This window comes from Balaenoptera musculus, chromosome 3, assembly GCF_009873245.2.
Source record: "Balaenoptera musculus isolate JJ_BM4_2016_0621 chromosome 3, mBalMus1.pri.v3, whole genome shotgun sequence".
Taxonomy (NCBI): domain Eukaryota; kingdom Metazoa; phylum Chordata; class Mammalia; order Artiodactyla; family Balaenopteridae; genus Balaenoptera; species Balaenoptera musculus.
The window spans coordinates 146897979-146923054 of NC_045787.1; the positions used below are offsets into that span (position 1 = coordinate 146897979).

The 25076-nt window shown below is 43.4% G+C and overlaps 1 long non-coding RNA gene across 1 annotated transcript in view; it reads left to right on the forward strand.

Moving 5' to 3' along the window:
• Positions 1–25076, forward strand: part of LOC118893244 — a 143849-nt gene that overhangs the window by 68753 nt on the left and 50020 nt on the right. Inside the window, exon 3 of the long non-coding RNA XR_005019439.1 lies at positions 4380–4468. This is a non-coding gene — a long non-coding RNA (uncharacterized LOC118893244). The remainder of the gene's footprint in view (positions 1–4379; positions 4469–25076) is intronic.

The following is a 25076-nucleotide window of genomic DNA, read 5'->3' on the forward strand; positions in this document are numbered from 1 at the left end:
ATCAGATCATCAGCATTTCCCCCAGTTTTGTGGCCAAATGTTTGGAAATGTTTGCTTTCCAAAGGCAGCCATTCATTTATCTCTTTCTGCAGCAAACATACATTCAGTGCTGGCCATATGCAAAACAAGAGGGAGCAGACACACACAAATATATACAAAAGTCATCTGAAAGTTACATAAATCTCTGTATAAATAGCATAAACCAGATTTCCAGCCAAAAATGGCAAGCATCATGGGTTTGACAAAGAACATGTATACAACAAACCCTATTCTTTTAGTAAAATGATTTTTAAACAGTTTACAATCAATGGTTGTTTACTTACCAAACCAGTCTGATCACTAAATATGGGCATCCCGATTTGGGACAGAGTGATGTGGATGCATTTTGACTTTCTGAAGTCAGTCTGATTTTGAGTGTCCTCCCCCTGCTCTGGACATAAGGCCTTTCTCTGTCCTTTTCCTTTATACCATTGCTCAAGACTAAGACCTTTAATATACTAGCATAATCCCATTCAGCAAACATTTACTGGCTATAGTGTCTTAACATCTTCACATTGGAGAAACTTTCATCTGATCCCCTCCAAAGACCTTCTGAAGCCCACCTTGGGTACAAAAACTTCCCCTTGGGAAATTTTCTCTTTAGCTTTCTGCCAAGCAGGGCTCTAAAAGAAAACAGAACCCCCCCTTCTACGAGTATTATGGTTAAGAGAGGTTTTGCCGCAGATCATTTTCAAGCGAGGTGATGTACTGTGTTCATCAGCGGTCTGAACAATCTGTGATTTTGTTGGTAGGAAATGCGCAAACAGTGGAAAAAAATCCCCAGGGTGGTTAAAAGCCAGTGAAGATAAATTTCTTTTACAGTACCATTATTCGTAAAAAAATGATATGTTAGAAATGAAATTCTCTCTACATGTTGGGTCAAAGATCAAAAGGAGCTGTTGTCTGGATTCGGGGAAAGATCAATAATACAATAATAGGGGATGTTGTGATTCTGGAGTGTGGACAGTCGTTCATTCACTACCATGCGTAAAATAGCTAGTGGGAACATGCTATAAAGCACAGGAAGCTCAGTTCGGTGCTCTGTGACAACCTAGATGCGGGGCATGGGGCGGGGGGGGTGGGAGGGAGGTCCAAGAGGGAGGCGATATAGCTGATTCACTTCATTGTACAGCAGAAACTAACACCACATTGTAAAGCAGTTATACTCCAATAATAATAAAAAAAGATTACAATAGAAATTCACATATGAATGAAAACAGTGTCTTCCTGACTTGCCCCAAAGACTTGCATGAACTAAGGAGACCTTCTTTCCAGCACGTGGATGTGTCTGACAAGGAGTATTAATGGATTTGCCAATTGCAATTTCTGGAAGTTAGCACCTGCTTAGGAGGATCTCCTCAGAGACAGTGGAGAAGGGATGTTAGTGGATTAATCCATTAGCATCCTGTTTACACTTTCTCTTATGTCTAACTTTCCCCTTAATTGCAATGTTGTATTGTCCTGAAAATCTTAGTTCTGTAGCCTAAATGTTTTGTGCTGTCCTGCACTGAGAGGGAAGATATTTCTGGCTAAGGAGGTGTGGTCAAATAGGAGTTGTAATACTAGTGAAATTCACCTCCAACATTAGCCAGTCAGTATTTAACATTAGCCAGTCAGTATTTACTGAGCAACTCCTATGTGCCAGGCGTGTGTGTGTGTGTGTGTGTTTGTGTGTGTGTGTGTTCTAGCATCAGAAGAGTTAGGCAGGGCACTGAGGATCTCTAATTCTCCCTCGTTGCTATTTTATCTCTTTTCTTAGCGTTGCACATCAGCATTTTGCAGCTTGCAAACAGCATTTTCTCTTTAAGTATACCTCTTTCTTTCTCTGAAAATCTGAATTTCACACTGGCATGAAGCAATGTTATTGGAGAACAAAACCATCCTGGTCCTAGAACCCATGAACTCTGGCTTCAGCCTTTCCACCTTGAGTTTTCAAGATGCAGTTGTTTTCTTCTAAGAAAATAAGGGAGCAAGCTTCTTGTCTTCTTTCCTGTGGGTAAGAGTAGGTTATGACTTTAGAATGTTGTCCTCGTCCAACAAGTTTTGCAACGCAATGACCTCATCTGTATGAACTCAGATTCTGTGGTCTTATAAAAAAAGACATAGAAGATTAATTGAAGGGGTTATTTGGAACAATTGATACTACTTTATCTTATTTGATATGTCTTTGGTTCTTAACTTGTTGAGTTAAAGATGTTTGTTTCCTAATTGATTACTTGAAAATGATTCTTGGATGCGTTTTGGCACTGGGTATTTTTTATTTAAAAAATACAGATTTTTAATTCCAAAAAATGCAGAAAGGAGAAAATTTAAATAGCCTATGATCAGATATTTAAAAATTCAATGTGGATATATAGCTATATTTATTTATAAAAGTGGGTTCATATTGTACAAACCATTTGTAACCAGTGTTTTTCACTTCATATATCATGAACATTTCCATGTTGTTTCGTATTTTTCTCTATCATCCTTTTAATATCCGCATAGTTATTCCCTGTGTATAATGCCATAATATATTAAACCAGTTCATTGTTTGGACAGTGAGGCTATTTCCAACTTTTTGCTTTTATAAACAATGTTTCACTGGACATCCAAATGCATGTATCTTTGGCCATGATGATTTTCCTTAGGGATAAATGCTTAAAAGTGGATTAACTATGTCAAAGTTTATGCATATTTTTAAAATTATTAATAGACTTTGCAATATTGCCTTCCAAAAAGATTTTACTAGTTTACCCTCCTATGAACAGTGTATGAGGTTCTTTACCTGTCTGTCCTCTTATCAATAAGTATTATACATTTTTTTGGATACATATTTGCTAGTTTGATAGGCAAAAATGTTATCTGACTTTTCATTGTGTGTCCTCAATTATTAGTGGGGATGCAAATTTTATATTTATTAGCCACTTGTATTTCTTCTTTCATGAATTGCTTATTTATGTCTTTTCCTCATTTTTATTACAGTGTGGTTTTTCCCCAAGTGCTTTTTATATGTTAAGATAGTAAATATTTACTATCATTAATATTGTAAATATTTTCCTCTCCTAATATAATTTAAGATAATTTCTCTTTTTTTACGCATAAGTTTTTCAATTTTGTGCAGTGGAGTCCATAAGTCTTTCCCTCTGTGGTTTCTGCCTCTATCATATGCTTAGCGTTTAGCCTTTATTTTAAACGCTATAAATGCAGTGCATACATGCTCCTTATGAAGGGTCCAAATGATGGATACGAGTGTAACATGGAAAGCAGGGTTCTGTCTCCTGCTCTCCATTCCTATACCCCAGAGTAACTACTGTTAGCCATTTGGATGCCCTTGGTCTTTATAAAACAGGAGTAATTGATCTTTGGTCAATGGAACGACCATTTTCACTTGTTTATGCTGTGGTGGTGCATCGAGCTGTTGGTAGTGGCGTCAGCTCCCCATCTTCTGCACGGCATTCTCTTTCTCCAGGCCCTAGGACTGGTGTGGTCTGCGTGTGTTTATGGCTGGGGGGCTCTCAGCCTCTTGGTTGCTGCTCTGGGACCCGGTAAGCAGCTTGTCCAGAGGCTGGGATGGAATGAAAACAGGACAGTCCAGCTGGCCCAGTGTGCTCTCCTCTGGCGCGTGAGATCTGGAATCAGATGCTTTCGTGTGGGTCAGGCCTTCCAAAAGGGGACACGCCCAAGGGGCCCCTCCATGCCCAGTGTCAGGTGAGCTGAGTCAGGCTGTTCAAGAGCCTGACCTTGACTTCTGGTGACCACAGCTTCAGAGTAACGTGTCTGAGGTCACCTGGGCAATTGGACCCAGGACTCAAGGCTCTGTCCTCTTCCCTGAGGCTTTTACGCTATGCTATTACAATGGATCCATCCTGAAATGCTTTTGTGAATACAAGGGGCACTGAATGCTCTGAAAATTTCTGATTCATCTTTATGGAAGGTTAAAATAAAATAACATTTTAAAAAACCACATTTAAAAGAAGCCAGCCTCTATTCTTCACACAAAGTTCCCGAGAACACTATTACACACCCCATGGAGCCACACAGGGAGGTAAAATGCTCCTTCCTTCTTGATTTGAATCAAGAACTTGGATTGGATGAATATTGGTTTCATTCACAGAACATTTTGATGTCTGATTTTTGTACCTGTTCAGTAGTCTTTGAAAATATACAGGTTAAGCTCAGGTTCAAACTGGTCTGCTATTTTTGTTTTCTGGGAAGAAAACACTTTTGTGTGTTTCATTGCTTGGTAACAAAATTAACGCTTGGGTCCAGCTCAGGGTCTGGCTAATGGGGGGGTGGGTTGTTTTGGTCCCGGATTGACAGTGTGAGCTCTTGATGCGACTGAATTTCTTCTGTTCCAGGGGAGAACTGCTCCTCTGTTAGCCGGCTGCCGTCACAGCGCCTGGGACGTGTGTCAGGATTCCCTGGGAAGGATACCTCACCTGGCCAGGTAGTGAATGGGGCTCTGTGCAGGGAATGGAGCTGGGCAGAGCAGATGGGTGGGAGTGGCGGACAGGGGGAACCTCAGCAGGGAGTTACTCCTCCACTTGCAGACCTGGGCTGCCCAGAGAGGCAGCCCCCAAATGCCACTGGTCTTTCCTCTTGCCTGACCTGCGCCTTCCTGAAATCCTCTCACAACAGACGAATCCATCAGCAGATGCTTGGGAGGAACTGATGTGCGATAAACGCACCATTGGGTTGAGGGTGCGTGTCTGCAGAGCAGAGTGGTATGACCTAGAAGTTTATCATCTTAAAGAATCCCCGTGTTGGCACATCTGGCTGGGTGAGCTCTGGCAGGTGACTTCTTTTCTTTGAGCTGCCCTTCCTCGTCTTTCGAACGGGGAGAATGAGATACCAACTTGCAGGATGGCTGTGAGCATCTATAGCAATTTGCATATAATGGGTTTCTTAGCACAGTGCCTGGGATTTGGTAATGTGCTTAGCTACTCTTAGGAGTTTTGGGTGGGGGGACACAGCACATATGCAAGGACTGTGACCCGAAAATATCAAGCTGGTATAAGAACAGTGGGTGGCACAGACAGGTTAAATGTTGCAGGAATTCAAAGCAGGATGTGTCCCCAAGGGCTGGGGAGAGAAGGGCAGGCTTCCTGGAGGTTTGAACTGGGCTTTGAAGGAGAATTCCGTGAAAAGGAAGGTGAAGGCAAAGCAAAGTTGGTGTGCTCTGCCCAGAGCCCAGATGCGTGCATCACCTCTCCACTGCCTTTGTTTTAGATGTTAAGAGCCCTGACCAAAGCCATATGGGGCTAGAGGCAGTTTCCTCTCTTGTACTTTATCCATCGGTGTTGCTATTGGTTATTATGTTTTCGGTTGCAAGTGACAGAAAACTCGAATCAAACTGGCTTAAGCAGAAAACCAGAAGAAAAGAATCACCACAACAAAACCCAGCAACAACAGAGAAGAGCATGCATTGACTTCCCTCTTGAGCAAACCCTCCCCATGGTGACTTCTGGCCTTTCCAGGCTTAACCCAGCTTCACATCCAACAGAGAGGAAGCATCTCTCTTCCCCCAAGTCCACCGTCAGGTCTCCTTGGTCATGAGTCATAGGTCTTCTCCTATGGTCATGGGTCTGCCCGCAACCAATCACTGTGGCCCAGGTGTGTATTTATTTTGTCATGCCACCTGCTCATCATAGAAGCCTTCAAAGTGACCCGATCTTGGGGGTTCTTACTGGTGGGAGGGGGAGTGGCTCCTGAGAAAACAAAAGCTGCAGTGCCCACTTGATGCTGGGACAAGGTCTACACACTCCTCGTGGTCATTTTATCCACAAAGTCAGGAGAGGCACCGTAGAGTCACCACCACCAAGAACAAAAGCTTATCTAGTGGCAGCAAAAGAACTAAAAATTCAGCTCTGGCTGCCCATGTCCCCAGGAGCAGAAGACACTGGAGGGCCCGAGGTGTGGTCCTGGCACAGGGCATGGTGTGGTCCTGGCACAGGGCATGGCGTGGCCCATCCAAGACGGGTCTGGAGAGCTGCTTATTAGAGTGCCAGGGCACTGGACCATGGTACTGGTGATCGCTGCAGCTTCCGGAGGTAGTGTGGTCAGACAAAGGAGAGGATCTGAGTGCATCGTGCAGGCTGACTTTGAGTCCAGGGCTCGGAGTGCGGAGGAAAGACCTCGTGCCTGAGAGTCCCTTATCACCCCTGCCGTCCTTCTTCTCCAGCAGGGAGCCAGGCTGGTTTCCCTTCCCATGTCACAACCCGGGTGCTGGGTATTCCCGAGCCAGCTTACTCTCTGGTCTGTGGCTGCCAGGATGGAGGGGAGAAGTAACAGCCTGTGTGCTGCGTGGAGTCTTCTGGGGGTTGGTGGAGATCACCTCCAGGCTCCCCTGCCCCTTGCTCTCTGGGGGTGCTCAGAGCCCACCTGGCCTGGCCGGTTTGCGCCTGGTGTCTTCAGTTATATCCCTCAGGGGATTTGTGTGCAGTGATGTATGAAGTGGGTGCTCCAAGGGAAGGTGGTCAGGGATGGGAAGAAGACATGAAACCAAGCAAGAGGGTGGCTTTAGATAGAGCCCACGAGGGTGGCTTAAGCCTGATCCTGCTAGGGTGTAACTCACCTCTCAGAGTTGGTGCTGAGCAAGAGAGCTGGCCTTTCATACTCTCACGACTTTCAGTTATCGGCCAAGGGCCACCCAGAGGGACATGAACTCCAAGCACTTCTCGAAGGTTCAGGCTTTTGGAAACAAAAACATGTGGAAAGTGGGGGGATGGGCACCAGAAACAGCAAAAGGCACTGGGGTGGAAGTGTGGTCTGGATGGAGCAGGGACACTGTCTATTCCAGTAGTGTCTTCTGTTCACAAAACTCCACTGCATGTGTTCTTGCTGAGACGCATGAGCAGAATTTTTCCCTGTGGGGAACAGTCCAGGAAGCACTCAAGCCTCTGTATTAACTGGATCTGAGAAGACTGAACTAAGCGCAATCAGCTCATCACAATGACCAGGACAGGGGTGGCTTCAGGCATGGCTGCACCCAGGTGTCTAAATGACACATCAGGAGCTCTCACTGTCTCTTAGCTCTGCCTTTCTCTGTGCCGGCTCCATCTTCAGGCTGGTGCTCTCCTCATGGGGGCAGGACGGCCTCCAGCAGCACTGGGCAGACTTACGTCCAATGGAAAACTTTCAGTAAGGAAGTAGGCTTCCAGTAAGGGCCCTGGGATGAATTCTGACTGGGTCATGCCCTCCCCTGAAAACTCTCTGATGCTGTGAGTGACCAGGTCTGGGTCACCTCACCCCTGGAGTAGTGTATGTGAGTGTGTGTGTAAAACTTTCCCAAGGAACACTGGAGCTCTGTTACTAGGAGAGGAGACTAGGTTAAGGCTGGGGCTCGGGCCCCAAAGTCAGGCATTCCGGGCCATGTGGCAGAACCACAAAGATGTCTCGTCCTCCCTTGATGCTCATGTGACCTGTCCCTGACTTGGGAGGCTGGAACCAGGGGTTCAGATCTCAGGGGCTAGAGTCTCCTTTCTGGCTTGGACTGTGTTGCTGTGTGCATTTATTCACTTTACTTTTTCAACTTAATATTACAAAAGTTATATGGAGGCGTATTATAAACATTCAAACAATATATAATGTATAAAAATATATTTTTTAAATATATAATATCTAAAAATATTTATATTATCTATTACTATATATATTTATATTTATACTTACATATATAATAGAAAACATATAAAATATAAAATGCAAATCACTCATAATCTTAGCCCCAAAGAAAATCACCGTTAGTCGGTTTTGGGAGTATCCCTCTCTAGATACCCCTTTCTCCATCTCAGTGACCCAAATTTCCACCTCTTTCTTTAATAACCAGATGAAATCACTCCAGCCCCTCTCTCTTGTGACTTCGGAAATCTCTCTTATTTTTTTGGCCGTACCACGCAGCTTGCAGGATCTCAGTTCCCTGACCAGGGAATGAACCCGGTCCGGCCATGAAAGCACCGAGTTCTAACCACTGGACCACCAGGGAATTCCCAAATCTCATCTTCCTTACATTGTAACTTGTCACTTCTTGCCTTGAGCCCGCCCATCTGTGTGTCCATTAACATGATTTTTACTGAGTGCCTGTTAGATCAGGAGTGTGTTGTAGGCACTTGAGATGCATTGGTGATCAAAAGCTAAGATTCCTGCCCTGGTGGAGCTTACATTTTCATGGGGTCCAGGCAATAAACAATCAACTAACAAATAAACCATTCTTGTAAACTGTGGAAAGCCTTCCAATAACAGGGTTATTGCCTTCTTCTTCCTCCTCTTCCTCCCCTCCCCTTCCCCTCCCTCTCCCCCTCTTTCTCCTTCTCCACCCCTCCTCCTCCTCCCCTCCTTCATCATCATTATCATCATCATCATCATCATCCTCATCACCACTAACATTTATTCTAACTGTTCTAAGCATTCCACATGCATTAACTTATTTAATCCTCACAACCACTCTAGGAAGCAGATGCTATTCTTACCCCCATTCTACTGATGAGAAAATCAAAGCACAAAGAGACTTAGTAACATTCCCAAGGTCACATCACTAAAAACTGCTAGAGCAAGGATTTGAATGCTGGTGATTTGATTCCAGAGCCAGAGAGGTAGCTGTGACCCTCAGTACATTACAGTATCATCCAGTATTCTGATGAACATTGGTTTCATGAGACAGTAATAGACATTCCAGAAGGAAAAGGGGGTAGTTAAACGGTTTAGGAAAGGCTGGGCTAAATAGGGAAATAAACAGCTTTCTTTACTGCAGGACTTCTCAGAGCCTTTAATTTGCTAAAGTATGAATCTCTAGTGGCAGCAATTTCCAAACTTAGCTGACTGTGCTTTTTGGGGTGGAAACACCTTTCAACATTGCATGGCACTGGTACGTCACTGAATGCAGTTTAAGTAAGGCCGCTTTGTGGCTTATTTTTCCTTGCCATTCCTACTTGTAGTTTTCAGACCTCATCTTTCTCTGACAACTGCTGAGTATCCTTTTAGTACTCGCTCTACTCAGGTGATCCATGCAGGGTGGGTGGGTGAATTTCACGTGGAGCATGTTGTTCTGACACTTGACGCTCAACAGCATTTGTCTCTGGCAGTAATGAAGTTGGTGTGGAGCAGAGCAGGCGCTGAGCTGGACTGGTGGCGTGGTCCAGAAGGGCAGGAGGGCAGCAGGAGGGCAGTGAATACACGCTGTGTATGGTCTGCTGAAACCCCACGTGACAAGGCAGGGGCAGCGTCTGGGTCTCAGACGAGGTGTGGGGTCCTCACTGTGGTTGGTCTTTAGAATCCAGGGTGGACCCAAGGAGCGGGAGACTGTCCACAACGTGAGCAGGTCTGTCCAGGCAGTGGCTTCATCCATCAATGGGGTTCACTGTTGCTCCCAGCCGGAGCAGCTCTGCCCTCCCCGTGGCTTTTGGCACCTTCCCTAGTGTGGACCATAAAGGCAGGAAGATTTGTGTTCCCTGAGTGAAGCAGGGATGAAGCAAGACTCAAGTTTTGCTTTCAAGTTGAACTTGCAGGGATCCTCCTGGGGTGATTTCCATGCCTGGCTTCTTAAGACTTTCAGAGCATAGGAGAAGGCCCACAGGGCAGCAGTTTAAGGCAACACATGGTCCTGACCTGGTCAGAACTAAGCTTGAATTCAGTCTGGCGGTGCAACTTCTCAGAATCTCAACTCTGAGAAAGAAAGAGTGACGGATAGAAAGTGAGTTTTGAGGAGAAGAGATGCGAAAACTGAAAATTAAAAAAAAAAAAAAAAAAAAAAGAGGAACAGTGGCAGGACTCTGTGGGGCTTTGGAACTGTAGGCCCTGGAAGACTCTATGGGAAGTGATCAAGTGCAGTCATCGTGTGGATGAGATGACTAGTGGCCTCCCAATGTCCATTCTTCCTTTTCAAGTAGCACTGCTGTCTGGCTAGTCCCAGCCTCCCTTGCAGCTAGGTGAGGTCATCTGACTAAATTCTGTCCAAGGAAGTAGAAGAAGGAGTAGTATGTGGTACTAAAGGAACTGACCTTAAATGGGACGGAATACACTTCATCTCCTCTTTCTTCTTCTGGCTGCTTGGAATGCAGACGTGATGCCTGGACTTGAGCAACCATCTTGGACCATGAGATGACATGCCAAGGATGGTGAAGTACAAAGACAGAAGGTGACACTGTGGAGCCACCACACCAACCCTAAGCTGTCTATCTCTAGACTACTTTTATGGAAAAGAGAAATAAATGTCTGTCTTCTTTTAACTCACTGTTATTTCCAGGGGGCTGTTGGGGAGTTCTGTTATATCAATGGAACTGATACAGCCATAACTCTACCTTTCTAGCCTAGATGGGTGGTAGCCTGAAAAGTAAAATTCTGGAGAGGTCAGAGTAGAAACGTGGAGGCCTCAGGGTGGTGACACGTTCTCCTGACTGGCTCAGGCTGCTGCTGTCCACAGCCCCGCTGTACTCCTCCTTTTTTGGCCAAAGCAGTGAAAGAGATGGACATAGGATGGTGGGGAGGGGAAGCTATGACTGGTCCTAGTGAGGCTGGGTTGCCAAATGTCTTATTCTGAAAAGGGAATAGGTTTCACATGGACAAGATGGAAGGACTGCTTGTTCCCTCTGGAAAGTTCTATTAAAATGGCCAACCCAGACACACTTTAATATTAATGGGAAATTCCTCCCATTGTTTATGAAATCATTTTAGAGTTGATTTTAAAAAGAGAGGAGGGAGAGAGAGAGAGAGAGAGAGAGAAGAAAAAAAGCCGTTTGCTAGCTAAACGAAGCCCAGACAATTATTTATAGATGCATCTGAGTGGCTTGTTTTAACACAGAGTGACTGTCTGAAAAGACTCCACTTTGACACCGGTAAGCACCCCTGGCACTAAGAATAAATTTATGAATGTCTTTTATGAGAGTCAACAAACTAGACAAATAACCCCACAGACCGTCCTTCACGTCGAGAACCAGAACAAAGACAGTCGTATTTGTCGCTCCCTCGGGACCGGAACGGTGCCAAGCTGCGCAGCCGTCCCTGGGGCCGGATGTTCCCCTCCAGCTAATGTGATTTCTCTGGGCACTGCCACCGTGGCAGGCAGATGCCTGGTTTATTTCCATTCCTCCACTTCTCTGATTTGCTTGGGTAGCTAAATATCTCTTTCCCAGGAGAACATCTGCTCTTTTAAAAATGGAAAAAAGCAGGAAGACCTCCAAGCCGTTAGACTGGAACTCACCCTCTGGTGAGACAGACCAGAACCTCATACAATATGGCTCCTGGGGTCCGTGCCACATCTCGAGAGAGGGCTCGTGCTACCCAAGCCCCATCAAGACTCCTGGAATTCTGTCCTGTTCAACAGACTTCAAGACAGTTCAAATTCCATGCTAGGACGCCTTAAGCTTCTTCAGGGCTTTGACCAAGCTGAGGTCATTTTTCTTGCTGTCTCATTTATAGATGACTTCGTACTATCAGTCACACCAGGGTTTGGTTGGAAATGAATCCACCACAGTTCAGAGGTGCAAAAAAATATGGTGGAAAACCTCACAACTAGTCAGTCAGAGGTGCTTAAAAACTGACATGCTTCTGGTTGAAAACAGTCTCTTTGGGGAAAATAGTCTTTCAGAGCTTCGCTCCCTTTCCCCGGGGGCCTCTGGATGCCAGGGATGCTTACCTAGCGTCGTGGCACTGGGAGGTACTTCTCGCTGCGGCCACGCCGTGGGCCATGCTGTGGCTGGTCTGGCCTGGTCCCTGGCATTCCGTAGTGTGCGTAAGGGTGGTTTTGCTCACCCGTCTCTGTCTGCGTGTGGGTCACAGCAGTACCCACTACTGAAGTCTCTGATCTCTCCACTTCCTTTGGTGGTGAGGGTCCTGTGTTTGAATGCAGGCTGGTCCCACCCCCACGGGTCTCTGTGGGCCCACGGATACTCACCCTCCTAGGAGCACCTGACCACGCCAGGTGGCATTTCCCACTTGCTTGGCCACTCACACTGTTGCTGTGGGGACATTCTTTGAGATGGTTTCTGTATTAGTTTACTCAGGCCACCATAACAAAATACCACAGATGATGGGGCGGCTTAAACAGCAGACATTTATGTTCTCACAGTTCTGGAGGCTGGAAGTCCAAGACCACGGTGTTGGTTGGCAGGGTTGGTTTCTCCTTGAGTTGCGGATGGAGGCCTTCTTGCTCATGGCTGTCCCTCCATTAACTCGTACCCTGGTGACTCTTCGTCTTCTTATAAGGACACCAGTCAGATTGGATTAGAGTCTCACTCTAATGGCCTCTCTTTAAACTCAGTCACCTCTTTAAATATCTTATATCCAGATATGGTTATATTCTGAGGTACTGGGGGCTGGGACTTGAACATATAAATTTGGGGGGACACATTACATACAGTCTGTAACAGTTCCCTTCCCCTTGATGTACCTTGATGGATGTACCTTTCTCTTTTATTTTTGCTGGATGGCCAAGGTGGGATTGCTGGGTCCTTCAGAGATCAGGCCAGGCCAAGGGTGTCACCATCCTACTTGGTCCGTATCTCCCTGTATCCTCAGCACCATCCTTCAGACCTGAGGAGAGGAAGCCCGGAGAACTCCCCTCCTGTTAAATCCTGTCTATTCTCTCGATGTGGCTAATATGTCCAGACCACCACGTGGTGTTCTTTGCAAGGGAAGCAGTTTGGAATTTAGAAATAACCTTTTCTCAACAAAGCCTGACTTTCAAAACTACTTTCTTGCGCTGACAAATCTTGTTTGAAATTCGAAGCACAACAATTGCCTGGCCCTCTGAAGCAATGCTTCAGAGCATTGGGAGTGGGGTGGGTGGGGTATGGGAGCTGCAGGGCAACTTGATTTACAGGGAATGAAAAATAAATTTAGATGATATTGTCAGAATTATGACTTCTGCTTCATATGTCATGTGACTTTCAGTTCAGATCGTTTTAAAGTTCACTTTCTTTTCATTGTGAAAAACAGTACCTGTTCATTTTAGGAAATTTGGTAAATAAGTTCAAAGGGAAAAAATCATGCTTACGCTTAACATCCAAAGACAGCCACTGTTATCATTTCAGCCTATTTCCTTTTTCTATGGATAATTTTTAAGCTTTATTTTAAATTAAATTAAATTTAATTTGTATTTTAAAAAACTGGTGGGACTTCCCTGGTGGTCCAGCGGTTAAGACTCCGTGCTGCCAGTACAGGAGGCCCGGTTTCAATCCCTGGTCAGAGAACTAGATCCCGCATGCCACAACTAAAAGAACCCGCGTGCTGCAACTAAGACCCAGTGCAGCCCAATAAATAAATAAATATTTTTTTAAAAACTGGTAATATTTTCAAATGGTTAAAAAATAAAAACAACATCCTACGGTGTACAGTGAGAAGTCTCACATCCACTCTGGTTTCTGTTCACCCCACCCCCTATAAGTCATCAAAAACCCCTAGTTTTTTGGTGCTTCCAGGGTTTCTTTCTTTCTTTCTTTCTTTCTTTCTTTCTTTCTTTCTTTCTTTCTTTCTTTCTTTCTTTCTTTCCTTCCTTCCTTCCTTCCTTCCTTCCTTCCTTCCTTCCTTCTTTCTTTCTTTCTTTCTTTCTTTCTTTATGGCTGTGTCGGGTCTTCGTTTCTGTGCGAGGGCTTTCTCTAGTTGCGGCGAGCGGGGGCCACTCTTCATCGCGGTGCGCAGGCCTCTCACTATCGTGGCCTCTCTTGTTGCGGAGCACAGGCTCCAGACGTGCAGGCTCAGTAGTTGTGGCTCACGGGCCCAGCTGCTCTGCGGCATGTGGGATCTTCCCGGACCAGGGCTCGAACCCGTGTCCCCTGCATTGGCAGGCAGATTCTCTACCACTGCGCCACCAGGGAAGCCCCAGAGTTTCTTTATTCAAATACAAATCGAATATACACTCTTATCTCTCTCCTTTCTTACACAGAAGGTATTAGCGTTCTGTAGCCTTCTGAACTGGGACAACTCCTCACATTAGTATTTCTTTAATAGCTTCCTGCAGTCCGGATGCCCAGCTCTCCCCATCCCTAGCTGTGACACTTTGGGCAAACCCCTTCACCTGTCCGGGTCACGCTTCACTAGTGACTCAGGTCTTTGAATTTATGGGAGCTAATTCGACTTGTCCCCTTTCCCCCTTCCTGGTAACAAACCCTGCCACCTGCTCTCCCACTGCAGCCCTGGCCACAGGTGTGGACATATGACCCAGGCCTGGACAATCAAATGACAGTCATTGGTTCTGGGATGGTGATGTGACTCCAGCTGGCCAGGCCTCTCCTCCCGGTGCTGATGGGAATGTCGGCCTCCTGCCCCTTTCTGGGCTTGCCATGCTGGTGTGATGTGAACTTGGTCATTTCATGGTCATCTTACCCATCACATGGAGGGGACCCATCACTGGTAGGACAGATGTGGCAACATTCAGAGGGAAGCAGAGAAGAGAGATGGAGCGCCCCGATGATTCATTAGAGTCTTGGATTTAATGCTGCCTCGAGATCCACCACACTTTTCGAGTTATGAGAGGTTCAGCTGCACTCCTGTCATAGCTGGGAGAGTCCTAGCTTGTCCTGCGTTCAGTGAAGCCCCTTGGGGAAGGAGGGGAGCTCACTGAGAGGTGGGGGCTAAGGGCATAGGCTTTGGAATCACATCTTGCCCTACCACAACTTAGTATGTGGCCTTGGGCAAACCATGACACCTTGCCATGTCCATTTTTGAACCTGAAGCGTGACATGATCGAATGAGTTGATATATGTCAGGTGCACAGCCCAGCACCTGGGCCACCACACTCTCACCAGTTCCCTCTTCACGCCACCCCATCCCATCTTCCCTCTCACCAGCCCAGTTTCTGTGGAACATGCATTTGAGTTGAAATAGTCAGCATCAAGATGGTGGGAAATGACCAGTGATTTTTCAATCAGCAGACATCTAAGGCTGCGCAAACAAACAAAACCAGTTTCAAATGAAAGGCACTAAAATAGAGCAAAACTTTAAGTTTGGATTGAGAATGAACAGCCCCCATGTGCAGGAGGCCATCTTTCTCCTTCAAGAGTTCTCTTAAGGGTCAATAAGGGTCTCTCATCAAATGGTTTCCCCAATACCAAGTTTTTTTTTTGTTTTTTGTCTTTTTAAAATCTCCCTGTAATAGTCTGCTAGAGCTGCCATAATAAAGTACCCCAGACTTTGGAAGCCTTAAACAAAGAAATTTATTTCCTCCTAATTCTGGAGCCTAGAATTCCAAGACCAAGGTGTTGGCAGGGTTGGTTTCTTCTGGGGCCTCTTTCCTTGGCTTGTAGATGGCCGCCTTCTCCTTGTGTCTTCACGTGGTCTTCCCTCTGTGTGTGTCTGTGTCCTTATTTCCTCTTCTTACAAGGATACCAGTCATATTGAATTAGGGCCCACCGGAATGACTTCATTTTACCTTAATTATCTCTTTTAAAGATTTTATCTCTAAATACCTTACATCCTGAGGTACTGGGGGTTTGGACTTCAATATATGAATTTTGGCCTCCACAGTTCAGCCCATAATACTCCCTGAAAGGGGCTTTTCACCACTGCCCCAGACTTCCTAGACTTCTCTCCTGCTTGGCACTCTCTTTCCCTGTACCTGAACTCCAGACAGATGCCACAGAGCACGCGCTTTGGTAGAAGCGGCAAAGCGGCTTTCATCAGTCCTAGGACCCTGGAAAACGTGAACAGAACAAAAAGCCTCCCGAAATTGGTGGGCGTGGAGATGAAGGGGTGTGGCTGGTAGTATTTTGGGACTGTTTGTCCTTTGCACGTATTAAAGGCTGGCCTAGTTTAAAATGGAGTCTTTCCTATTTTTTTTTTTAATTGTAGTTTTGAAAGAGGGTGGATGATTAGTGTCTGTGTGCAAGAGCCTGTCTTGGGGTAAAAAATAAGTCAGTGGACAGTTCTATAACTGGGTATAGACAATCTCAGAATGCTGGATAAAGGAACATAGCAAGATTCTTGGCCTTTTATCTTCTACTATCTTCAGTATAGTTTTAGTTGATCTGTCATCTTTAGCTTGGAGTCATAGGAGAGACGTTATTTGGTTTAGTTTTGTCACCAGGAGAGCAAAGACAGTTGATTGTAATCATGACACACTAGGAATAAGTGATGAATAGCATTGCTTTTGTTTTGACTGCTGGGAGCTGAGCTTGCAGCCTGTAGTCAATGATTGTGTAGGGCTGGCACCTTGAGTCTCTGTGTGTGAACTTTCCCTGACACTATCCTACTGCCCAGCCTTTCTTTTCTGTATCTATGATTTCACTCTCTTTTTTATTACATTAAATATGTTTTTATAAGCTTTCTTCAAATCCATTAATCATTCAATCTGTCCATCCATCCAAATATAATTATTTGGGAGTATTTTCCTGTATCTCAATATGATGTTGGAAGTAATCAAGCTTTAACCTTAATTAGAGGCTGAACCTCATTAATATTCTATCCAACCATGTTTAGCTCATATCTTTCAAATTGAGATTAAAAATAAAAAGCAGAGATTTTTTCCAAAGGACGAATATGCTTTCTTTGGCTTTGAAACATACTCTTTTGTAGACATTTTGACCATACATATCTGCAAATATATGTACACACACAGATACACATATATATGCAAAGGTTAATATAAGACACACGTATTTAGAATTCTGTCATTTGGCATGATTAGGATTTGTGGGCTATTTAGTTTTGTCAAATGTTCTAGTTAATCACAAGTTACTTTTTATGTCATATAAAAGCTATCAATTAAAACAAGAATGTGGGACTTCCCTGGTGGCGCAGTGGTTAAGAATCAGCCTGCCAGTGCAGGGAACACAGGTTTGAGCCCTGGTCTGGGAAGATCCCACATGCCGTGGAGCAACTCAGCCCGTGAGCCACAACTATACTGAGCCCGTGAGCCACAACTTCTGAGCCCATAAGCCACAACTACTGAGCCCGTGTGCCACAGCTACTGAAGCCCGTGCGCCTAGAGCCCATGCTCTGCAACAAGAGGAGCCACCGCAATGAGAAGCCCGCGCACCACAACGAAGAGCAGCCCCCGCTCACCGCAACCAGAGAAAGCCCGCGCGCAGCAACGAAGACCCAACGCAGCCAAAAATAAATAAATAAAAAACCCCCAAAAAACAAAAAACAAGAATGTGTACACCTAAAAATAACACAACATTATAAATCAACTGTACTTCAAAAAAAAAAAAAAAAGCAGAATAAGGAAACAAACAAATAAACAAGAATGCAATAAAACATCTTACTCTAAAGTTAGAGCAGGCATAACTGAATCTTTCTTTTTAATTCAAGAGGTACTTTAGTCTTGGGCTGATGAATGCAGCTGTATCAGTGGACTAGAGATAAACTAGTCAATTCTGGACCTTCTGTTAAGTTAGGGGAATACCTACCAGAAATCGCAAGCATGTGATTTGGGGGCTATGTTTATACTGATGGCACGATGTTTGACATTTTTTAAATGAGATGCCAACATTTAAAAAATTGAGAGAGTTCACATAATAATCTAGATTTTAGTCTTCTCTTGAGTGATCACTGGTCCTGGACTCCAGAGGCCCTGCTCATCTCTGTCCTGCCTGGCTCCTGGTGGTGTTTGAGATTGCAACTCTTGAATATGCCTTCATAGTTTATTGCAAATTCTTAATAAGCAATGATCAAATTATTAGGATGATCTGTGTTTTGCATCTATTTGGTACTTTTTACTTACTTTTCAAAAGACTTTCATACGGAATCTAAGGAAAAAAAAAAAAAAAAAAGACCATGAAGAACCTAGCGGCAAGACGGGAATAAAGACACAGACCTACTAGAGAATGGACTTGAGGATATGGGGAGGGGGTGGGGTGAGATGTGACAGGGTAAGAGAGTGTCATGGACATATATACACTACCAAATGTAAAATAGATAACTAGTGGGAAGCAGCCGCATAGCACAGGGAGATCAGCTCGGTGCTTTGTGACCACCTAGAGGGGTGGGATGGGGAGGGTGGGAGGGAGGGAGATGCAAGAGGGAAGAGAAATGGGAACATATTGTATATGTATAACTGATTCACTTTGTTATAAAGCAGAAGCTAACACACCATTGTAAGGCAATTATACTTCAATAAAGATGTTTAAAAAAAAAAAAAAAAAAAAAAGACTTTCAAACACAGTAGCTCCTTGCCACAGCCCTGTGGGATAGGCAGAGCATTCCTTGCACCCATTTCCCTGTTGGAGAAGTTAGGATTCCTGGACAGAAGACACTACCCTCCATATTTAAGAAGCCTTGTTACCCATGAATTTATAAAACTTCTTTTGAGATTACGTACATTTTTTCCTTTCAAATGAAAATGTATTTATGTGTTTTCCTGATTATATAAACCGTACATTCTCAAAGGCAAAAAGCTTAATGAATACAGAAATATAAAAAAAGAAAGTAAAAATTACCTGAAATATTTCCACACAGAGATAATCCTGTTAATTTTGGTGAACTCACTTCAAAACCTCCTTAAGCATGTGCACAGATGTTTGTAGTTACGTAAGTTTATCCTAAATGAGATAATATTAATGATGTGGCTAAGTTACCTACTTTTAATTTTAATCAGGAATACATCCCAGATAGTTTTCCATATCTCTACACTGAGATGTACATAATCGTTTTTAAAGTAACATAGCATTTCATTTTGGGTGAAAATGAGATACACACTGAAATATCCTTACGGAGATATCTTTAACCATTTCTCCCTCGTTGGCCATTTAAGTTGCTTCCATTTTTTCCATTATAAACAAGGCTGTAATGAACATCCTTGTGTATGTATCTTTGTCCACTTGTTCAGTGAACCCATAAGGGCAAGTTACTAGTTTGAAGCTGTGTATCTGTGCCTACTTTAATCATCAGCTTTGGAGAGAATGTCCTTCAAATCTACATGAGCTCTTGGAGTTGAGGGCCAAGTCTATATTGAAGGTGTTCTAGTTTCTCCAAGGACAAGCTGTATGACCAAGGGGATTGAGAATTCCAACAAACCTTTACTGACCATCTTTTATATATATTAAGCAATATATAAAGGCAAATGAAACACGATTTTAGATCTTGACACCTTCTTGATCTTGACACCTAATGTAGAAGTGCACACACACACACACACACAAACTATAATACAATATGGTAAGTGATGAACTTGTAGGCGAATGAGTCAGAAGGCAAAATGGATAATTACACATGGGAAAGTCTGAGACGATAACATTCCTGCTAAATCTTGAAGGATGAATAGGATTGCAGCAAACAGAGATGAGGAAAGGCATTGGAGATGGAAAGATGGTATGAGACAGCCTGAGCTCAGAGGTTTGGGGAGTGGGTATCCTGGTATGGCTAGTAATTAGTAATGGGACCTGGAAAGCCTTCCTTGGGGAATAAGTTTGTAAAGCTCCCTTGGCCTCATCTTCCTCATTCAAGGGAAATAATCTTGTCTATTCCATAGGGTTAGAGGATTGAAAAAGGTAATGGAGGTAGGTGCTTAAGTGCTCAGTTGGTGCTGTCATCGTGATCATTATTATCTGTTCCCTTCACAATTCTGCTGAACTCTCCGTTCAGCCTTTAGCTTTCTGAAGAGAAGTCTGGTCATCTTCCTGGGCAACTGCCCTGTACCCACCCTCTAGGTGAGCTCCCTGGACCATCTCCATCTCCTCTGCGATCCTCGTTGAGAATTCCAGCTTCAGATGTGGAAGCAGAGAGCAAGGAGGCTCACATTATTTGTTTCAATATCTTTACTCTGAAAAGTTTGTTTCTGTGCTGAAGACTCTTGGACATCAAGCTGGACTTCTAATTTGGAGATGTGGAAAAGCCATATAATTTCAAATATTTTCTATGAAGTGCTGTAAATTTTTAGGGCCAGGAAATTGTGCTGTCTCAGGATGATGAAATGGAAAAACCCACCGGTGTGGAAGACTTTGTTTTGCCACAAGCCACAGTTGTACGATTTTGGAGAAATCCTTCATCTCCCTGGGTCTTAGTTTCATGATGATACAGATGATGGTGATGATGATGTTGGTGACGATGGTGATGATGGTGATGGTGATGGTGGGGGAGGAGAATACTAACCACTGTGAAAGAGGCATGTGCCAGGCTCTTGACATGTATTATTTAATACTCACAACAACCCTATAACATTGGTACTATTATCCCCATTTTACAGATGAGCAAACTAAAGTCCAAAGACGATAACTCAACTTGCTGAAGACCATATAAATGTCAAAGTAAGTGTCAAAGTCAAGTTCAAATCCAGGGCTCTTTAGCTCAAAAAATCAGTGATCCTCACCCCTCCCTCCCTATGTTTCTTCTTCTGGGAAAATGAAGAGATTTGGTGAGATGACCTCAAAGGATGCTTTAAACTCTAAAATCCACAGTCTATGGAGACATGCCCACCCCCATCCAAAGGTTGTTGATGTTACTGAATATAAGGTGGGATCTTTATTCCAAACAGGTTGTTCTAGCCCGCCTGGCAGAGCAGGACAGGGCAGCATACATGAAGGATGGAAAGTTGGTGTCATGGGCATCTATATTTATTCTGCCTCAGAGTAGGAAGGGTGGAAGGGACGGTTCATGTCCACGCTTTCTGATGCCAGGTGGGATTAAATTCATCATTTGATTTGGGAGGTTTTGTTGTTGGCTGGTTTCAGCCACACCTTCTGAGCTAGTCACCTTTTGTAGACAAGGGAGCTGGGGTGTTTTTTTGCAGGCAAAGCTACTCCACAGGCACCCAGGGGGCCCTGCACAAGCTCAGGAAGGACGCCGGCCTGAAGTTACCCAGATTGTTATTCAATTCATTGACCCACACTGGTAAAGAGAGGTCAGCAGCCTGAGCACTTCCCGGCAGGAGGGAGGCCGTCCTCAGCCCAAGCAGAACTGGATTGACCAGTTTATTAGAGAGGGGTAGCTTTATCGGTGCGGGACTCTTTATTCCTGGCCTCTGGATTCACAGACCTGAGATTGAATCCAGCAACTGCCACACTGGCTAGCAAAGTACCTTGGATGCGGACGAGCCTTGTAAGTGAAAAAGGTATTTAAAACTCTTAGTGTCAATGGGACTAATTATGCTTCCTCCATATCTTAAATTAATTAGATTTATTAATTGAATGAAGTGTAACAAATTTTTTGTGTGGTAGAATAGACACACATGACATTTTTCATTTAACCATTTGTAAGTACGCTATTCAGTGGCATTAAATACATTCACCATGCGGGCTAGCCATCACCACTGTCTGTGCCCAAACCTTTTTCATCATCCCCAACAACAACTCTGTCTGCCCATTAAACAATACTCCCCCTTCCTCCTTCCCCTGAAGCCCCTGGTAATCTCTGTTCTACACTGTCTCTGAATTTGCCTATTCTGGGGACTGCATGAAAGTAGAATCATGCAGTATTTGTCTTTTGGTGTTTGGCTTATTTCATTTAACATAACATTTTCAAAGTCCATCCGTGTTGTAGCATTGCAATATTGTGATTTATAAAAAATATATATTTGGTTGTTCAGATGACCAAAATATATTTGTTGTATATATGGGGTCTTCAGCCACAGTTCTTTGCTCATAGCTCCCAAACACTTGGAATTTCCTAAGTGTTGAGAGTGATCAAGGTGTCTTTTGTTATGTTAATGAAGTGACTTTTGGAAGGTACTGAAGAACCAGGGGCTGGTTGTCATTGAGCCAACCTTGTGTTTAGAAGGTAGAAACTTTCAGCCCCACCCCCTGACCTCCGGGGAGGGGAGAGGGGCTGGAGGTTGAATCAGTCACCTACGGCCAATGATTTAATCCATCGTGCCTATATAATGAAGCCTCCATAAAAATCCAAAAGGACGGGGTTCAGAGAGCTTCTGGGTTGATGAACATGTGATTTGAGGAGGTTGGTGCATTCCTGGAGGGTGTAGAAGCTCCGATCTTTTCCCCATACCTTGACCTCTGCATCTCTCCCATCAGGCTGTTCCTGAGTTAAATCCTTTTATAATAAACTGGTGATCTAGTATGTAAAATGTTTCTCTGAGTTATGTGAGCCCCTCTAACAAATTAATTGAATCCAAGGAGGAGGTCGTGGGAACCTCTAATTTATAGTCAGTTTACCAGAAGCACGGGTAACAACCTGGACTTGCAACTGGCATCTGAAGTTGGAGGTGGGGAGATGGTCCTCTGGGACTGAGCCCTTAACCTGTGGGATCTGATGCTCTCTCCAGGTAGACGAGTTAGAACTGAGTTGAATTGTAGGACAGCCAGCTGGTGTCTCAAGAATTGCTTGTTGGTGTAGGGAGCTCCCCACCCCACCATGTTGGAAATTAAGTCTCAGAACTAAAAGAAGCATAGATCAAAATGTCATTCCTTTTCGTGGCTGAATAGTATTCCACTGTATGTATATGCCACATTTTCCCCCAATGTTTTTGTTTTTACTGCCGTAAAATTTCTCATCTTAACCATTTTTAAGTGTACAGTTCGGTGGTATTAAGTACGTTTACACTGTTGTGCAGCCATCACCACCATCCATCTCCTTAACTCTTTTCACCTTATAAAACTAAAACTACCTATTAAACAATAATTCCTCATTTCCCCCTCCCTGCAGCCCCTGGCAATCTCCATTCTACTTTCTGCCTCTGTAAGTTTAACTGCTCTAGGTACCTCCTATAAGTGGAATCATATAGTATTTATCTTTTAGTGATTGACTTATTTCACTAGCATAATGTCTTCAAGGTTCATCCATGTAGTAGAAGCGTCAGAATTTCCTTCCTTTTTAAGGCTGCGTACTATTCCATTGTATGTATGTACTACATTTTGCTTATCTGTTAATCTGTTGATGGCCACTTGGATTGTTTTTAAACTGTTGTGACTAATGCTGCTATGAACATTGGTGTGCAAATGTCTGTTGGTCCCTGCTTTCAATTCTTTTGGATATGTGCCTAGGTGTGGAATTGCCAGGTAGAGTGTACCAATCTTTTTTTAAAAATTATTATTATTTTTGAATTTTATTTATTTATTTATTTTTGTAGTACTCCATGTGTTTCTTTTCTTTTCTTTTTTTTAAAATTTTAATTCTTTTTTATACAGCAGGTTCTTATTAGTTACCTATTTTATACATATTAGTGTATATATGTCAATCCCAGTCTCCCAATTCATCCCACCACCACCACCACCCCTGCCACTTTCCACTCTTTGTATCCATACTTCGCTCTCTGCATCTGTGTCTCTTATTTCTGCCAGCAAACCGGTTCATCTGTACCATTTTTCTAGATTCCACATATATGCATTAATAAATGATACTTGTTTTACTCCTTCTGACTTACTTCACTCTATATGACAGTCTCTAGGTCCATCCACATCTCTACAAATGACCCAATTTCGTTCCTTTTTATGGCTGAGTAATATTCCACTGTGTATATGTACTACATCTTCTTTATCCATTCGTCTGTCGATTGGCATTTAGGTTGCTTCCATGACTTGGCTATTGTAAATAGTGCTGCAGTGAACATTGGGGTGCATGTGGCTTTTTGAATTATGGTTTTCTCAGGGTATATGCCCAGTAGTGGAGTTGCTGGGTCATATGGTAATTCTATTTTTAGTTTTTTTAAGGAACCTCCATACTGTTCTCCATAGTGGCTGTATCAATTTACATACCCACCAACAGTGCAAGAGGGTTCCCTTTTCTCCACACCCTCTCTAACATTTGTTGTTTGTAGAATTTCTGATGATGCCCATTCTGACCAGTGTGAGGTGACACCTCATTGCAGTTTTGATTTGCATTTCTCTAATGATTAGTGATGTTGAGTATCCTTACATGTGTTTGTTGGCAATCTTCTTTGGAGAAATATCTATTTAGGTCTTTTGCCCATTTTTGGATTGGGTTGTTTGTTTTTTGATATTGAGCTGCAGTAGCTGCTTGTAAATTTTGGAGATTAATCCTTTGTCAGTTGCTTCATTTGCAAATATTTTCTCCCATTCTGAGGATTGTCTTTTCGTCTTGTTTATGGTTTCCTTGGCTGTGCAAAAGCTCTTAAGTTTCATTAGGTCCCAGTTGTTTATTTTTGTTTTTACTTCCATTACTCTAGGAGGTGGTCAGAAAAGATCTTGCTGTGATTTATGTCAAAGAGTGTTCTTCCTATGTTTTCCTCTAAGAATTTTATAGTGTCCGGTCTTACATTTAGGTCTTTAATCCATTTTGAGTTTATTTTTGTGTATGGTGTTAAGGAGTGTTCTAATTTCATTCTTTTACATGTAGCTGTCCAGTTTTCCCAGCACCACTTACTGAAGAGTCTTATTGTCTTTTTTCCACTGTTTATCCTTGCCTCATTTGTCATAGATTAGTTGACCACAGGTGCGTGGGTTTATCTCTGGGTTTTCTAATCCTCTTCCATTGATCTATATTTCTGTTTTTGTGCCAGTATCATATTGTCTTTATTACTGTAGCTTTGTAGTGTAGTAGTATAGTCTGAAGTCAGGGAGCCTGATTCCTCCAGCTTCATTTTTTTCCCTCAAGATTGCTTTGGCTATTCGGGGTCTTTTGTGTCTCCATACAAATTTTAAGATTTTTTGTTTTAGTTCTGTAAAAAATGCCATTGGTAAATTGATAGGGATTGCACCGAATCTGTAGATTGCTTTGGGTAGTACAGTCATTTTCACAATATTGATTCTTCCAATCCAAGAACATAGTATATCTCTCCATCTGTTTGTGTTATCTTTGATTTCTTTCATCAGTGTCTTATAGTCTTCTGAGTACAGGTCTTTTACCTCCTTAGGTAGGTTTATTCCTAGGTATTTTATTCTTTTTGTTGCAGTGGTGAATGGGATTGTTTCCTTAATTTCTCTTTCTGATCTTTTGTTGTTAGTGTATAGGAATGCAAGAGATTTCTGTGCAGTAATTTTGTATCCTGCAACTTTACCAAATTCATTGCTTAGCTCTAGTAGTTTTCTGGTGTCATCTTTAGGATTCTCTATGTATAGTATCATGTCATCTGCAAACAGTGACAGTTTTACTTCTTCTTTTCCAATTTGGATTCCTTTTATTTCTTTTTCTTCTCTGATTGCTGTGGCTAGGACTTCCAAAACTATGTTGAATAATAGTGGTGAGAGTGGACATCCTTGTCTTTTCCTGATCTTAGA